This window comes from Oncorhynchus tshawytscha, linkage group LG04 (assembly GCF_018296145.1).
Source record: "Oncorhynchus tshawytscha isolate Ot180627B linkage group LG04, Otsh_v2.0, whole genome shotgun sequence".
Classification (NCBI taxonomy): Eukaryota; Metazoa; Chordata; class Actinopteri; order Salmoniformes; family Salmonidae; genus Oncorhynchus; species Oncorhynchus tshawytscha.
The window spans coordinates 61,928,977-61,946,526 of NC_056432.1; the positions used below are offsets into that span (position 1 = coordinate 61,928,977).

Genomic DNA, 17,550 nt, shown 5'->3' on the forward strand with positions numbered 1-17,550 from the left:
TGCTTGTGTTGTTTTAGTCTGGTCTTTTCAGTATTATCATGACCAACAATTAACTCAATGTGTTTGTAACTGTTTTACCACTGAATAGATTACTGGTGCATTACTGGTGCATTCCATGCATGAGTTACTATTGTTACTATTGTCTCGATATTTTTACTCGCTCCAAAATCTGTCAAAATAAGCACCATGCGTTTCTATGGGCTTATTTTGGACCGAAGCTTGTCACCTGCCTTCCTGCCTTTGGGACAACAACTCCTTTTGTTAGGGCAGAGACATGAGCATCTTGTCATTATATACAGATCTCTGACTTAACTAAGTGCAGTCGGTCAGGACAACAAGCCAGCTCGGCACTGTGTCTCTGGGTTCGCCTGTCTCCCTTCTGGATCAGGTCTCTCTGGGTTCGCCTGTCTCTCCTGTGGGTCAGGTCTCTCTGGGTTCCCCTGTCTCCCCTGTGGATCAGGTCTCTCTGGGTTCCCCTGTCACCCCTGTGGATCAGGTCTCTCTGGGTTCACCTGTCTCTTCTGTGGCTGTGTCTCTCTGGGTTCCCCTGTCTCCTCTGTAACTCAGGTCTCTCTGGGTTCCCCTGTCTCCCCTGTGACTGTGTCTCTCTCATCAATCTCTAATTGAGAGCCACTTCAGGGTGTGCGCATTTGTGTGAAAGTAGGTAGTTATCCATGTAGATATAAATATGTTTTTCCAGTAGTTTGGTCTTCATCAGTTGCTTCCACTTAAAACTCCCCTCTGGAAATACAAGCTGTTATGTTTTAAATGGACTGTTTTCTCTTCTTCTATAACTTCTATGGTAGATGCCTACTTTGAATTACTGGTGTTTTTGTATAAAAGCTGGAACATCTATAATCAGATATTTTAGTGCAAAGGCTTACCTCTAATGGTCCTGCTTGCCTCCGCAGATATGAAATACGTTACCAGCATCTCATCTCCTACGGTTAAATAGCTGATCTATTAAAAAATGGTAACAAGCTCGTTTCTCAGGAGAAAATAACAGAACAAAGACTTGCGCGGCATATGTTAGCTCCACAAAGTCAGGTATTTTTCATGTGGGCCCTGTGAGAGTGATTAGCTGTGATTTGGCTGTTTTTTTGTACCAGGATTCAGGGCCAGTACACATTAAGAATGATTGCATCCTAACTCCAGCTTATTTAACCAGAGCCAAAAAGTATCTATTTCATATCTACTGCTATGGCAATAAAGACATTATAGCTCTGGGTGTATTTTCCAATAGTTTTGAGCATTCGTTTTAAATTTGTTCACTACACACACAAAAATGTCACATGAAAAGATGATCATGCACTTTCCCTCCCCCTGGAGTTTTGTAATAATCCCTTTTAACATGATAATATTGTTATTAATGGGCTACTATTTGACCTTCAGTGCATCCCTTCATCTTTAGCGTCCCCCTTCCCTCGGTTGTCATTTGGGCTTTTAAAAAAGTATTATCACAAATGAACAGAAATGACTATTAACAGAGGAATTAACAGAGGTGACAGGCTAACGTTTAGTAAAATATTGTTTCTGAGGTGAGAGTAAAGTTGCTTTAAATACCTACCGCCTTTGGATTAGTGCTGTCACAGCATACATCTGTTCCATATGGTAAAACACAACCCCTCCACCTCCAGCTTACTTCTTTCTAGATCTGATTGACATCCTCCTTCTTTTCCTTTGTCTGTTTTCCATTCTGTTAGCTGTGCCTGTCAGTGTGCTAAACCAGGCAGGAGCCAGCACCCTGAACAAGACCCCTGTGCCCTCGCCTCACTGAATCTGCTCTCTCTCTCTCTCTTACAGGATGAAGGGCCACAACACCTTATTTCCACAAGTGCAGTATAAAGTACAAAGACTTCTTGCTCTGCTACATATCATGAAAGAAGGGTGGTCCCTTGATTCTGCTGGAAGAATAGCTGGAGAAGATTGGGTGACTGAGGAGGAGAAAGAACCCGGAGATTCTTGTTTGTTTTTTTAGCAAATGCCTCTTTTTTTCCCTGTTTTGCTTTGGCGTCTGTGGAAGAGGATTTTTTGCAGAGACCAACTTTTTGCTGCTGTTTTTTAGAGAAGATGGAAAACCTTTATAGACACATTATGCTCAAAGCATGCAAACTGACACCACACACACACACACACACACACACACACACACACACACACACACACACACACACACACACACACACACACACACACACACACACACACACACACCAGCCTGCTGCCATTTTGGTTTTCGTGCCTACACAGGTGATGTGCTCTGTGACAGGGCGAGCTCTGAGGAAAGAAGAAGAGAAAGGGAGAATCCAGGAGAATTTACATGCATCATTCCTTAGGAAATAGGGACCAAAGGACTTAACGCTTTTTAAAAGAATATAAATATATACATATATATATATATATATATATATTTAAAAACCTCTTACCTTGTAGCTGCAAGTATTACAATTTAATAGTAGTCAAAATAAATCATTAAATCAATATCCAGTGGCCTAAGTAAGAATAAAAAGATAAAGGAAATAATGTATACATTGAAAAAAAGACAAGGAAACGTAGTAAAGGGGCTGATTATTATGTTCTGGTTGCTGTTTTGCCCCCAGTTAGTAGATTAGAAAATGTAGAATACTAGAAAAGTAGATTTGCTCTTTTTTGCTGTTGTTTTTTTTTTAAAGAAAAAAATACTTGAACTTGTAAAGTAGGGGAGGGATGAAAAAGATACAATTATTCATTTTGTCCGTCCCAGTGGGCTTTGGGGCATTGGGGTCTCTCTCTTGGATGTTACGGTCGGGCCGCTGGACATGTCCCTCATCATGGTGTGCAACTCACTCACAGCACTATCTGACAGCTATAAAGGAACTGTTTTTGAGAAGAGGGGGAAGAAGAAGAGAAAAGACAGATGGACCTTCCTAGTGTCTGTGCTGGACAGGGTGCACAAATGAGAGGCTTATTTCCCACAAGCCTTTGTGTTCAAGCGACAATCCACTGTAAAAACCAAGCAAATCGGACATGGTGTGTTCTTTTCTTTTGAGCTTTTTTATTACACAGGGAGTGTGCTATTATAAAACGTATTAAAGAAATGCTTAAAGAGAAGCTTCTGCAAACGAGATGGACTAATGGACAAAAATTAAGGCAAGCAGAGAAGAAAATGATTGAGTTGATAGCTACTGAAACTGCCAAAAGAGTGGACTCAACTGTATAACAATGAATTGGCTCTCATGGTGTTTGAGTAAAATTTAAAAAAATAGACCCATTAAAAATAACCACTTTATAGGCAAGAGGGAGAACGAGAGAGAGAGAGAGAGAGAGAGAGAGAGAGGCCAGAGATATTTATGTCCGCTGAAGCCGTTCTAAAGCTCTGGTGAGATTGAGAAACATCGCCTCACCCCCACGGCTGCAGAACAGATACAAGCAGAACTTGCTCTGAAAAACACACAAGATTTATGGATGGCCAAACAGTGGAAGCTTTTAGAGCTCATTTAGCTGTGTCGTATATAATGTACATGCCACTGTTAACATGTCCCCTCCCTGACCTGCTTTTTTTTCAAATATTATATAATGAGCCTGTGGAAAAACCTACCTATCCGTCTCAACCTAACCTAACACAGTCTGAATTACAGCCATACAACCGCCATCGTTCAGCTCCTCCCTGCCAATCCATGCCTAGCAGATCACAACTCTGAACTCTTAACTTGTCAGGCTTTTAGTTAGTGTCTATGAGCCCTTTATTTTGTGGTGGATGCAGCTGGCCCCGCTATATGAAAACCAGATCGATATGTTTGCGTTGAGTCTCGAGGAAGGATAAGATTGCAAGTCATTCACTGTCCACACTTCCTCAAGTTCTCTCAGTAGAACACCAGCTTTCCCCCAGCTCTCCCCCTCCCTCCCAACTCCCTGAGAGCTGACTGAAGGCATACAGAGGGGGAGGCAGAGCTGGACAGGGAAGAGAAGGCGAGAGGAGAGTGGGAGAAGTCAACAGCCAAACCCTGATCTCTGAGTCCTACTCCACACCAACATGTCCAACCTTGTCTTTTCTTATCCTTCAAAGTGATGCTCCTTGGAATTATCCCCCGGGGGACCAAATCCATGCAATCAAAAGCCACAACCCCCCCCACTCAACACCACCACCTTGCCAAACATCATGTATCTGTGCTGCCTAGCTCTTTGGGAATGGGATTGAAGGGTTGATAAGGAATCACTTGGCATGTATTAGGTACCTGCTGCCTTCTGTCCAGTCTGTCTCTGTTTACCTCTGGGACTTGCTCTCCAAAGCAGAGCGGACGCATTCCAAGTCACTGACTGAAAGCCCTGCCTGCCTGCATCACACAAGACACATTTACAGTACAATGACTTTCATTGTCTTTCTCCCAGCTGCTTAAAGACAATACCATGCCACTCATTTCTGTGAGCGAAAAGGTCTTGGATTTGTCTTGATTTGTATCCTTGCTTTCACCATACCACACTACTGTAATGAATGTTAGCTTCTGACTTTGTGTTTGTGTTCCTCTGCTATAAATAGACACTGTTCTGTTCCATCATGCCTTCCAGAACCCCAACCTAGCTGTTCATAGCCTGGTTCAACCAGACTGAACTCTGCACTCAAAAATGGTGGGTTCAGTCTGGTTTTACCAGGCTATGCTGTTCAGCTGTTCCCCTGGAACAATGTTTCAAACCAACTTGCAGTTCAGTGTTTGGCTTCAATAGCCTTCAATTATCTCTTCCTCCGTATTAGACATGCTATTTCACCTTTCCCTCTAATCACGTTGTAATAGTGAGGCTCTATACATTAACACCAACCAAGTGAAAAGTCATCTGCATAATCACCTGGACCAAATGACAGTGGGGATGGTCCCTTGAATGCTCTGTGATGACAGAAGGTAGATTAGAGAGAATTATGTTTGTAGCGGCTCCCTGGCAAGGATGCCGACAGCTGACCTGGCACCGATATCACCGCATCCGTATTTATGATGGAGATGGGATCCAGGAAGATGGATAAAACCCAGCCATATCATAGCTACTCTGGGTATTAATGTTGGATATTTGATTGGCGTGGGTATAGATTATGTTGAAAATAAGGCAAAATAGACTAGGTTTGAAATATTTCTCCAGGCATAAAAGCTACTGAACAATAGCAGGTTGAAATGGGTAGCAGACAACCAACTAGTCCGTTGAAAAACCCTCAGTTCCTCCGTTGCAGCTGCCTGCCAGGTGGCCCATGTTATTGTACATCAGCTTTCAGCACATAATTGTGTCTCAACAATCGCCTCAGAAGCCGCCATTGTCCACAAAACAACCCGCTCTAAAATTTTTGCATTTTTCACGGCAGTATTACAGTCGGGACACCTGCAAAGCACAGAATATTGTTCAGAACTGGAGGAACAATATTGGTGAAGCACAGTAGTTATTTTGAATCAAAATGATGCCCGTTGAAAAAAACAGTGCCAGCTTTGGTCGTGTGTTGTCTCAGCTTGCCTTCAAAAACACAGTAAAAACACTCAGCCTTTAGTTGTTATGAAGTCAGCAAAACATGTAGGAACTAGGAAGCAACAAGAGTTAATGTGAAGTAGGTCAATATGAATGCATGTTCTTCACAGCAGCCCTTTTGTGCTCATTATTTACGTAATGCTGAATTAATCAATAGGAAACCTAATGTTCCGTGAGCGATGAAATCTCCTATGCTTGTCTCTCTGCCGCTTCAAAAGCACCTCCTGCAAGACTAGTCCCATTAGCCTCCCCACGAGCCCTCTGATGGCTCCTACACCAGTTAAATGCTGCACACCCCTACAGTCAACTTAGAGCAAGGTTAGGTTCAGCCTAGGTCCAATCCCCTGCCCAGTCTTATATTCCCTGCTTGGCTAACGTGCTACACTCGTATAGCCTTTCTGCTGCACCAGGGAGCTGCAGAAACGTGCTTGGGAAGGCTAGATTAGACCATGTTAAATCAGGGAGCTGTTAGAACCAGGGTCCTCTTATTGCTCTTCCACACAGGGGAGGAAGGTTATTAGTGTGACATGCAGTGAAAACAGAAATAGCTGTAGTGAAGCCAGGCTCTGGAAGAAAGAAAATGAGAAGTGGGTTTTAATTCCTTCTCTTACTGACTCCAGAAGTCTGCCAGCTCAGCCCATCTCAGCCCATCTCAGCCCATCTCAGCCCATCTCAGCCCAGCTCAGCCCATCTCAGCCCATCTCAGCCCATCTCAGCCCAGCTCAGCCCATCTCAGCCCATCTTAGCCCAGCTCTGGCCCTGTCTGGCCTTTAGTCAAGAATGTTAACTTAGGAGTGACTCGCCTTACGCAGGACTGAAAGCCACCCACTCATGTTAAGATGAGAATATTTAGATTGACATTATAGGTTATTGCTATTGTTAGTTCGACTCACTTTATGAGTCTGTTTGGAAATACAGTAACAGTCAAAAGTTCGGACACACCTTTCTTTATTTTTACTATATGTGTTAATTCATAGTTTATATCTTCACTATTATTCTACAATGTAGAAAAAAGTAAAAATAAAGAAAAACCCTTGAATGAGTAGGTGTGTCCAAACTTTTGACTGGTACTGTATGTAAAATATAATATAACAAAAACATATTTATGGTCCTGTCAACGGTCACTGTAATGTCTGACCTTCTCATGTAACATTAGCACCTGTGAGGCAGTTATTCACATTTCTTAACCTCTGGTTATTCTGCCTCCTCTACTGGCTCTAGATATAATGCCTTCCTAGTTTGCATTCCATAAAGTCTGTCCTCATGAGGAGTTAGAAACCTCAGAGCTCCGAGGCTGACAGAGGGGCAGGATAACCAGTCCTAAGAGCCGAAGAGCTTGACTAAGAGGCTAAGAGGCTAGATAACCAATCATCTGAGCTCTGAAGCTGGCGGATGGGTTGAATAACCAATCCTAGTGGGCGAAGAGAGATCTGCCTAGCATGTGTAGCAGACCCCAGCCCCTGGGTGTAGAGAACACTCACCCTAAAATAGCAGTGATTGTCAAGGAAAGGAAGTGAAATGTAATTGACTGAAAGTGGAGAGATAATTAAAGGAACCTGTTGGACAGGAGGGAGAAATTAATGGCTCTCATTTAATAGCTGCTTTGGGAGAAAAGGAGAGCTTTTCCGTCATCTCGCTTAGCTAACGCAAAAAGGGATTTTCGCTGTGGAAATGGGATTTTTGCTGAGAGGGGAAGTGAAGTGGGTTTGGGGGGGGCTGGATGCTAAACTGAAACTCCACAAAGTCACCTCAATACTCAGGGCATCAGGCGCTATGATGTCATGATTAGTGGAAACTTTCAGAGCCTTGCCTTCCCCATGGGCCCTGCCTGCCTTGTCTGGCTGGGGAGGAATAAGAGCTGCGTATTCACCCAGAGGCACTGAGAGTATGGTGGGAGCTGGGGGAGCATGTTGGACCTCTGCCAGGGCAGCTGGAGGAGCCAGAGACACGATCACACTGTCAGTCAGTCAGGGGGAGTGTTGTCTGTCATTGAAACATTAATGCCTTGGATCCATCAGGTCAACGTGCAATTTTAAAAGACACTAAAAGGAAGACTTTGATCCTATCATAAACAGCATAAAGTGCAGTCAATCACAGAAAAGTGTGGGATCATGTTTGACAACAAAGCTGGAGATTCAAATCAAAAAATGGAGACAGAATTTTTTATTCCTTCATGTAAATAATAGAACACAGAAACAAATGAGTCAGGAAGTAAGAACTGTACAGTAGAGAGGTCTGTCTAAAGTAGTCGCCTGGCTGTGTGGGACATTGATGTCACTATAAAACGTATCCACAGCAGTGCAGGGAATCTTTGGAGAGGGTGGGACTTTTTAACACTTTGGCCTTTTTGGTTACTGAGTAAACATGAATGAATATGCACTATACCCTCAGCTGAACACCACCCAACATAACAGGGAGAGGATAGCAGAGATCTGATTCTAGATGATTTAGTAGGGCTTCTATTCCAGCCTGGAGCAATCCATTAATTAGGTTTACACTGACACATCATGATATTTCTGACAGTTGAAAGATTGCCTGTGCACTAGCTAATTGGATTAGTCCAATTGGAGCTGATTAGACGGATAGATGTGACCTCAAATACGTGACGAGAAGGCCTGCCCCTCAGTCTGCTCCGTGCCGTGCAGAGGAGCAGGTGATAGTGACAGCAGCCATTAGTTCGCAAGTTGCTAGCTAGCTTGCCACCGGGGCGGCGTCCGCCAGTCACCGCTATGCTCCACAGCTCCACGGGTATGGGCGGAAGGGGGTGAGGGTTTGCCAGACTGGAGCTGAAAACATATTTCCATATGATCCAAACACAGAACACAGGTGTATGATGAGAAAGAGAGAGGATTGGGCCAGGTGAGCCGGATGCACTGCTACTAGAATGAATGACTACCCTGCAGATCTCCCTGCCTCTGTGGCCTGCCCCTGCCTCTGCTCTCCCCACGGCCCGAGTACACAGCTGCCTGCGGTACTCCTGTACATATTACATAGCTTATTTTTTAATTCTGTTAAGGCTTCTTTATAGACGACCGTACAATAAATTATGTTGAAAAAAAAGAAAGAAATAGTTAATATATTTCACTGACTACGAGAAGGAAACTATGAAATAATTTATCAAAAACAGTAGAGAGAAAACATTTTTATTTCTTGTATATTGAAGCGCTGATGTTAAAATGGATTTTATATTCATGTTGATAAAATGGTTATTTTTTCCCATTCTCTTATGTTTTCTGTTTTGTTATCTGCTGAAGCTGTGATGGACCCATTGTCTCAAGGTTTATTCTGATATGCTTTGAAGATACATGTTGAAGGGACATTTTGCTACACAATCCCCATATGGAATTACATGTAAATGGGCAAGTTTAAAGATATGTTGTTGACAGAAAGCTCTTACATTCAGGACAGGAATGAAGAAACTGGACCGTAAAGGATGATAAAAGTTCATGTGGATTCATAAAGATGACAACATTTGTTGTCAGATTTGTTTTGAAAAATAAGCTGTCATTTAACATGACCATTGTCTTTCAGCCATACATTTCTCTTTTGTTTGATTATTTCTTTCATCTTGAATTCATTTTTTTCTTGAAAAAGAATCAGAGACATCTCTTTTATTTTCATCTTCTCTGCATGCGGGAATTTCTCTCAGAGATCATTTCTGAAGAGCTATTTCAACATTACTGGTCTATCTTGTATATAATAACTGTGGTTGACTCCAACACCACTGAAGACAATGTGCCAATAACAGATTGAACGTTCCACTACACTGTTTTGGTCAAGTCAGGTCAACCCGTGGCCTTGACACCAAACTGATCAAAAGAGGGAAGTCTGCCTTAAAACACATGCATTCTCTCTGACGGTACTACCTTCAAAAACGTAGCACATACATTGTATTCTGGGGGTGCCAATGCTAGTTCTTTTCCATTGTTCATAAACATGCTCTGGTTTTTCCTTGCAGAGATGAGATTCTGTTTAATTGAAATGCAGCTGTCAGTTGTAAAGATTGCCTTGTGTCAGTTTTGCCTCAATCCCACTTCTGACACCAATAAGGACGGGATCATACAGTATAGTTACATTTCCATCGGTTACATGGACCAAATTTTATCACATGAAACCAATAGAGCAGAGTTTCCCGAACAAAACATGAAATGAGAGCCTTTGTGCAACCATTCAGATATACAGGAAAGCAAAAACATCCACTGTACTTTGCTTCATGAGACATTACATTCCCAGCTTCTCTCTCACATTTCATCCACTTGATTTTACTTCTGTCAGACAAATAAAGCATGTCATTTTATGTAATTAACATCATTTATTTTAGGTACTTATTAGTTCATTTATTTATAATATTTTAGTTGAATGATATAATTGTATATCTTTCTCATTTTTACTTGAACAAAATCAGTTGATTATCTTTATTTTCTCAAAACAGAACTGTAATTTGACTTAGTGTTGGCACGGGTCTGTTTTTCCCTAATTCGGGGTGGTTCCTCCCATAGTGCTCCTGAACTGTAGTTCTCTAGTTCATTATATTCTGCTTAGACTAAAATAAAGCACAGTCCTGTAGAAGATTGATCCTGCGTTGTCCTCCTTTTATTGATTCAATCATTTACAGTCAACTAAAGTCTGCTGAACTTGGAAGAGCATGCATTGACATGGCCTTGGTTGGTATAGCTGTAAAACATCTTGTGGTGCCTTCTGTCATTTGATATATACGCAGAATGCATTTAGAATGTGTCATTGTATTAATTGAGATAATAGTGCTAACCATATCTGAATACCAAATTAGATGAGAAGGTTAGTAGAAAATCGTTTAAAAAGGACGAATAATGCATAATAAATGGGACGGAGATTGGGAGTGGGAGGGGAATAAATTGTGAATTGATTAACCTGAAATGGATATTCCATCTACCACTGAAGTGTTACTGTTGAAACAAAATCCAGGTGCACTAAGGATTTTTGTGAGTTGGCATCTGACTAATAAGAAGTAAACGATCAATAGACAAATTAATGAATTTGATCTTGTAGACCATAATAACGAAGGAAAAGGAAGGAAGGAAAAATTTGTGGTGCAGACAGAAGCTTCAGTAATGTTGAGCCTGTCTGTGGTAACTAAGTGACCTACTTATGGACCAACTCTCCTCCACTTTTGTTAACCCTAAAGAGTGAGGACACCAGCCATGACACATCACACGTCACAGCCCAGTTCAAAGGTTACACTCAGTTGGGTCAAAGACGATTTTACTCTTTCTTTTGAGTATCTCTGGTTGGACAGCAAAACATCCCAGAATAGAGTATGACACCCAAGTGACTTCAATGACCACATAGTCCCCACAGACACTAAAGATATCTCTTGTTTATTTGCCCCCTGGTACAAAGAGAATAGTATCGGTGTGGAAACAGATTTATAGTGGTTAAATCTGCAGATGATAAAAAAGCAAAAGGCCCAGTTGGGACAGTAACTCGTAGCCATCACACGGTGACTCCTGATCTGTGTCCCTGGAGACTTCCTCATTGTGCTGCCGACAGTCCATGATTCCTCATGACAAACTGGATAGATCCTCGAGTGAGTCTTTGCAGAATTATTTCTGTCTTTTCGATTGCGTCTCTCTCCTACCCCTGAGATTTCACAGTGTTGCCTCTGAGCTATAAGCTTCAGCAGTTAGCTACCACTGTCGATACTCAATCTGTCCTGTTTCCCCTGAAGCCAATGAAACACAGCTAACGGGCTTTTGGTTTGTTTGTTTTCGGGGAAGGAGGGGTGTGGGTGAAAGAAGATAGAACATGGAATACTACAAGAACACTTCCATCTGTACTCTTCAGAGTGTAGAATTAAGCAATACTGCACGAAGAGGTCTGCTATATGGCCATTTCCCCACGGCTAAGGGCTGTTCTTATACACGACTCAACGCAGAGTTCCTGGATACAGCCCTTAGCCGTGGTATATTGGCCATATACCACAAAGCTCTGAGGTACCTTACTGCTATTATAAACTGGTTACCAACAAAGTTAGAGGAGTAAAAATACACGTTTTGTCATACCCATGGTATACGGCTTTCAGCCAATCAGCATTCAGTGCTCGAACCACCCAGTTTAAAATAAAAATTAAAGACTAATTGAAGATAAAAAATAAATTTAAAAAGCTGTTATGGGGGAGATAATAAAATAGATGGATGTTCTTATGTTTGGTTGTGAACTATTATCAGAAAGGGTCAGATTGTTTCGACAATGTTAATTAGAAATGCCTCCGTATGGGTTATCCTCAATTAAGAGATCCCCACTTTTTCAAGCAGGAGAGGAGTGGTGAGTTCTCCCCGTTCTCTCAACCTTACACCTCTTCAGTTCCCTCCTTCGTATGAGGGTGACACACACCTACTTCCCTGATAAGTGAGAAGTAGACACACCTGATAGGTTGATACAGTCTGGAATTCTAATTAGAGGTGAGAGAAGGAAAAAAAAGTTACTTTTAAGTAACTTTACAAGAATTTACAGTAACATATCTTGTTTTACAGTAACTTACAAGCAACTGGCTGTCAGTAAGTTAACGTAAAAACAACATTGCTTTTTTTACTGTGTAACTATGTTGTTTTGGCTATGTGGTAGTCTGTGGTAATATTCACCATATTGACTTATTATTGGTGATTTTGCATGCATTTAGCATGCATTTAGCATCCATTTAGCATATGATGTTAATGGTCCATTAATGTATCTTTTTTCCATTAGGGCTCACAAGCATGTCTCTCTGGCAACCTCAACCAGGCCTATTAGCATGTCCTTGTAATGGGTAACAGGTTGGAAACACTAATCATAGGCTATGCCACTCAAAAGCCTCTATTTGTTCACAATAGTCTATTCAAGGCTGAGATCAGTCTAGAATAACTCCCAGCCCTCTGTAATCCCCTGTAAAGTACTAGTTGCTTTGTGCATCTTTCTGTCCCTGGAGGGGTCTCTAAAATGACAGGGGAAAGGGCTCTGCATTTTCGATTCCATCCCTCTTAACATGTAGATTCTGAAATAACAAAGGCTTATAACTAAATGGAAGTCTAGAGTGGACCCTGGGTAAGCAAAGCTGCCCAATCATTTTAATCCTATTGTGTTTTACAAAAGCTTAATCAATATCTAATCAAGGAGAATACAGCGTTGCCGTCTCGTACAGAGCTCTTTGTTGTTAGAGGTGAGGTTTCCATGGTGACTGGCCAGGTGTGGAGAGCTTAGACCTTTGCTGGTATTGACGGAAATTAAGAAGCATTGATGAGACTTGAAGATGTTGGGATTGAAAGGGGGAGATAATTAAAGAGAAGGATGCAGCAACAGCCAGCAAGGGGCTCGGTATAGATCTAGACGGACAGGGGGACAGGATGGCTTAAACCATTATGTCCACTCTGCTTTTCAATAGGATAGAAATAACAACAGACATGAATATGAAAGTATAGGTTTTATACAGAGGAGCTGTTTATTTATGTACAGTAATATCAGGACAGGGTCTAGACGATTCTGGCATATTTCAGCATATTTTAAATGGTGAAATTATGGCATGAAGTATTCATTTTATTTCCATTGCAATTTCCTACCACCCACTAGGGGTAACGCTAGCACCAATGACCATCTACTGTGTTTGGGGATAGGTTAAACCACAAGCTACAGCTCTGAGGATTGTGGGTTCTCTCCCAGCGTTCAATCCCTCTTGTTTTGTCATTTTAATTTGATGTTTTAACCCTATCCCAAACCTTAACATTTACCACTCCGAATGTATACCTAAGCTTAACCGTCCAGGTAAATTTGACTGACACCTTATATTATATGCCATAATTAAAACGGCAACACACTCCATAATCTACAGACGGCACCACAGGAGGCCCCATATGCCATAATTAAAACGGCCAGCCATGCCATATCTCTGTTGCTGCAGTTATGGAGAGGTATGGTGTTTTCTTTGGAGATTGTGTTGCTTAATATGCTTTTATTGTTGGTCAACTTATGTTCACCAAGCAGTCATTAAGGTGTAAAACAGCTTCTCTCTATCTCCACCTCAATTTGCATTAGAACTCCACCCAATCCTTTTGTGAAGAAGTTTACAGTCTTCTGCAGTGGCAGACCTCGTCACCTCATCCAAATGTCACCACGGGCGATCAGAGTCACTCTCTGTCAAAACTAATTTATTTTTTGTCTCAGGTAATATAGATGGGGGGGCCAAGCATGTATGCATACACACACCCACAGACTCACTATGCCTCTAAGTACCTGTCACCTTTCTTCTCTGTCACTCTCTTTTCATCACTCTTTCTTTCTTTGCAACAGGGCATCAAAAGGAAAACTGTGACTAAATGGTGGTAATACAAATTGGAAATTGATATCCAAGCCAATTTAGTGCTTTCTATCTAGCACTTTTTTCAATAGAAATAATTATACATTAGGGGTAATTTGTCATTCTGGATGAAGAAAACTGTTTGAGCAAATCTGTAAGGTCTGGGGTTTGGATGATCACTAATGACACCATTATTTTTTCACTGCGTTAGCCATACAGCTGAACACATTACGCTTGCTGGTCCATTCCAAATCTTGGTCACTAACTCAGTTTTACACCAGTGGACCTTATTCATAAAATCCCCCCGTCTCTGTCCCCTAGGTAATATTTTACAAGGTTCCACATTTCTTTAGAATTTATGTGATTTGCAATTGCAGAGTTTCCATAAATACAAAATAAAAGGTGCACACAGAGAGACCATGCACCAACCCCCATTTTTATATCTCAATCTTTCTCTCATTTCAGGGTAACTCACAGGGTGGTAAAAAACATAACCATGAAATATAAAACAGCGTGAGTGCAAAAGGTTTGAGCACAACGAACCAGGTACATCTGACTCATTAAACCCCACCCCCTTCCCTGATGACGATGTCACTCTCGTGCACGGTGGCGCTCCAGAGGGATGTGGCCAGCGAGAACTTCCATGGTCCACGTGCTTCCTGCTTTTATAGCCCTTGAATCATTCAGCCCAAGTAAGTCCAGTGAACATCGGTGTCACAGCCGTCAAAAGAAGTGGACCAAAGTGCAGTGTTGTGAGCGTACAATTTCCTTTTATTTTCAAATGTTGCCAACAAAACAACAAAAGAAAGCAACAACCGTGAAGCTTACAGGGCTAAGTGCCACAAACAAAGTTAACTACCCACAATGAAAGGAAAGGAAAAGGGCTACCTAAGTATGGTTCCCAATCAGAGACAACGATAGACAGCTGTCCCTGATTGAGAACCATACCCGGCCAAAACATAGAAACACAAAATCATAGAAAACAAAACATAGAATGCCCACCCCAAATCACACCCTGACCAAACCAAATAGAGACATAAAAAAGGCTCTCTTAGGTCAGGGCGTGACAATCGGTCCTCTACCTCTCTGGACAATCGTTTCTGCGAGCCCAGCTGGTCCGAGAGAGAACTGTCTGTCAACAACTGATTAACACTTGAGACAATAGGTCATTAAAGTGCTCCTCCAATCAATGAGTCCAATCGGGTAATCAACCTGGAGATTGAATGAACCCAGACTAGCCTGAAGCCCAGTGGGAGAACAGGGCCTTTAATCAGTATTGGAGAGGTAAAGCTGCTTTTCTTTCTTCTCTAGATGTAAGCAGAATAAACCAAAACCCAACCACCTGGCCGCATTGGTCCTCTGGCTCGCTACGAAGCCAAAACACCCCACTACCCCTCCCTCAGGCCCGCCCAGTCCAGTCCCCAACCTCTCACTTGTATTCAGGATAGTCTTTGTTCAAATCTCTCTTGGTATTTAGTGGGTCAGTGTCATTTAACCTTCCACTATTCAGCTGTGACATTGAATTTATTTTTATAAATCACACTGGGGCTTCATTATTCTGTAATTATCCTGCTTTAATCACAAAGTCTGATTTATACACAGACACACACTCATATCCACTCATACGCTGGGGGAAATTGCAAACACACACACACACAATAGTCCACAGGAGGGACAGGGTGTCTTAGGGACAGACAGGACATTTCCACGGCAGGCGGTAGAGTTATCTGTCCTCCCGTTGCTAGCTGAGCTGAGAGGACAGAGAGGTACAATGACACAGGACAGAGGGATCAGGCGTTATCATCCAAAACAACCCAAACGCTCCCCCACCGTTGCTTCACAGCTTCCAGCTGCTTGTTTGTTTTTTGTTTGTTGTGTCAGTATGGATGCCGTTTGTCTTTTCAATCAATGCACGTTTTCCTCTGATAAAAGGCCTCCGCCATTTGAAGGGCAAGGAAATGGGTAGGGAAGGAAAAAGTTGGTGTCAAGTGCGGGGCTGTGTGGTCTTAGTTATAAATGTCTTTTACAATGATTATTTTGGAAGTAAGTACACAAATCAGATATCTTTATGTGATTAACCATATCTTTAATATTATCTGCCAAAAGAAATCTAGGTTGGATCATTGACTATTAATATTGTAATTCTAAATTCTGTCTTTCTACTGTGTTACAGTAATTCAAAAGGAATAAAGATATACCAACTACAGTAATACCCCAGTATAGCTCAGACGTGGTCATTTCTCCTTGGATTAGAACTCATGATGCAGCGGTTCACAAAGGTCACAGCACTAGAGGAAGTGTGTCTAATTCTGCTTTCTGAGTGGGTCTCATAAGGAGCTAGGCAGACTATGCCTGCTAATAGACCTGCGAAGAGAATGATGCAACTCCGAGGCAATGCTTTACTTTGCCCTTGTATCCACCGTGTGTATCCAGGAACAGGCTTGACTACAGACCAAATCATCTGATTGGCCGGTTTACCTTTGGAAACTATCCTACTGGTCTACTCTAGTGTGAGATGGTTGTTAGCCAAAAAAAGAAGATTATTAAAGTGTGTTTTATATTAATAGATTGTCTATAGACCAATGAGAACTAGGAATAATGCACAACACATTATTAATGATGGTCTTAGTTTAACTATTGTTTATTTTCTTGTTACTGTTACATTTGGTTCAATTCAACCATTTCTTTGTAAATCGGATAGTTCTAATAGAATAGCTCTGCTCTAATGTTTTTATATTTGTTAAATCTTTTTACAGTGTTTAAAGTTCATTCTTCTTCTTATTAGAACATGTTTGCACCTCTGAATGCAATCTGTATCTTAGCAACCTGCACAAAGCAACAGAGGAAGATCAGAGAAGCTACTTATTAACCTGTTGCTATGACTACAGTGGAAGGCAATAACTCACAAGATGCCTTAACCCTTTATTTCAGGCCTGCCACCCTCTATCATCAGGCCTGACAGATAATGCTCAGAACATTTGGTGAAAGGCAAAATCAAAGCTATCGGAGTCCCTTTCTGCACATATCAGATGTCATTTCTCTCCTTCGATTCTGTGTACAGTATGTGTGTGTGTGTGTGTGTGTGTGTGTGTGTGTGTGTGTGTGTGTGTGTGTGTGTGTGTGTGTGTGTGTGTGTGTGTGTGTGTGTGTGTGTGTGTGTGTGTGTGTGTGTGGGTGAGTGAGTGGTGGTGAGTGGTGAGTGAGTGAGTGAGTGAGTGAGTGAGTGAGTGAGTGAGTGAGTGAGTGAGTGAGTGAGTGAGTGAGTGAGTGAGTGAGTGAGTGAGTGAGTGAGTGAGTGAGTGAGTGTCTCCATGTAGACTATGTTTGTTCTATATAAAGTACTCATAACTAATGCACCATCATGATAATGAGAAACAAAAACATTTTCTTCCCCCACAATTTCTACTACAAAAGGTCATTTGAATAGATATAGTACATATGATATAAAAGCTTACCAATCAAATCAATCTGATGTACCCCCATTGTGAATGGGCGCAAGTGTTTTCATTTGTATTTAGATCAGCCTGCTAGGAATAGGAAACTGAACGGTGGCAAAAGCTTTCCACAGGTTGAAGCAAGAGCGTGACCTGATTTGAATTGATGTCATTCCAGCAGAAATCAATGCATTTTTTAACAGCCGCAGTAACGCCCCACACGTCAATTCATCAGGAGATTTGCATGAAGTAATTGTGGCAGCACATCTACTGATGCATTTTTATGACATTTCAATTAAGAATTGAAACCAATTAGAGAAGCAATTCCAT

The 17,550-nt window shown here is 41.7% G+C and overlaps 1 protein-coding gene across 12 annotated transcripts in view; it reads left to right on the forward strand.

Annotated features, from left to right (window-relative positions):
* LOC112249750 (CUGBP Elav-like family member 4) overlaps nucleotides 1-6,465 on the forward strand; it is a 192,161-nt gene extending 185,696 nt beyond the window's left edge. For all 12 annotated transcript variants that reach the window (XM_042320987.1, XM_042320988.1, XM_042320994.1 and 9 more), the window contains exon 13: nucleotides 1,804-6,465. The gene's annotated coding sequence lies outside the window, so the exon portion shown is untranslated. The remainder of the gene's footprint in view (nucleotides 1-1,803) is intronic.
* The last annotated feature ends 11,085 nt before the right edge of the window (nucleotides 6,466-17,550 follow it).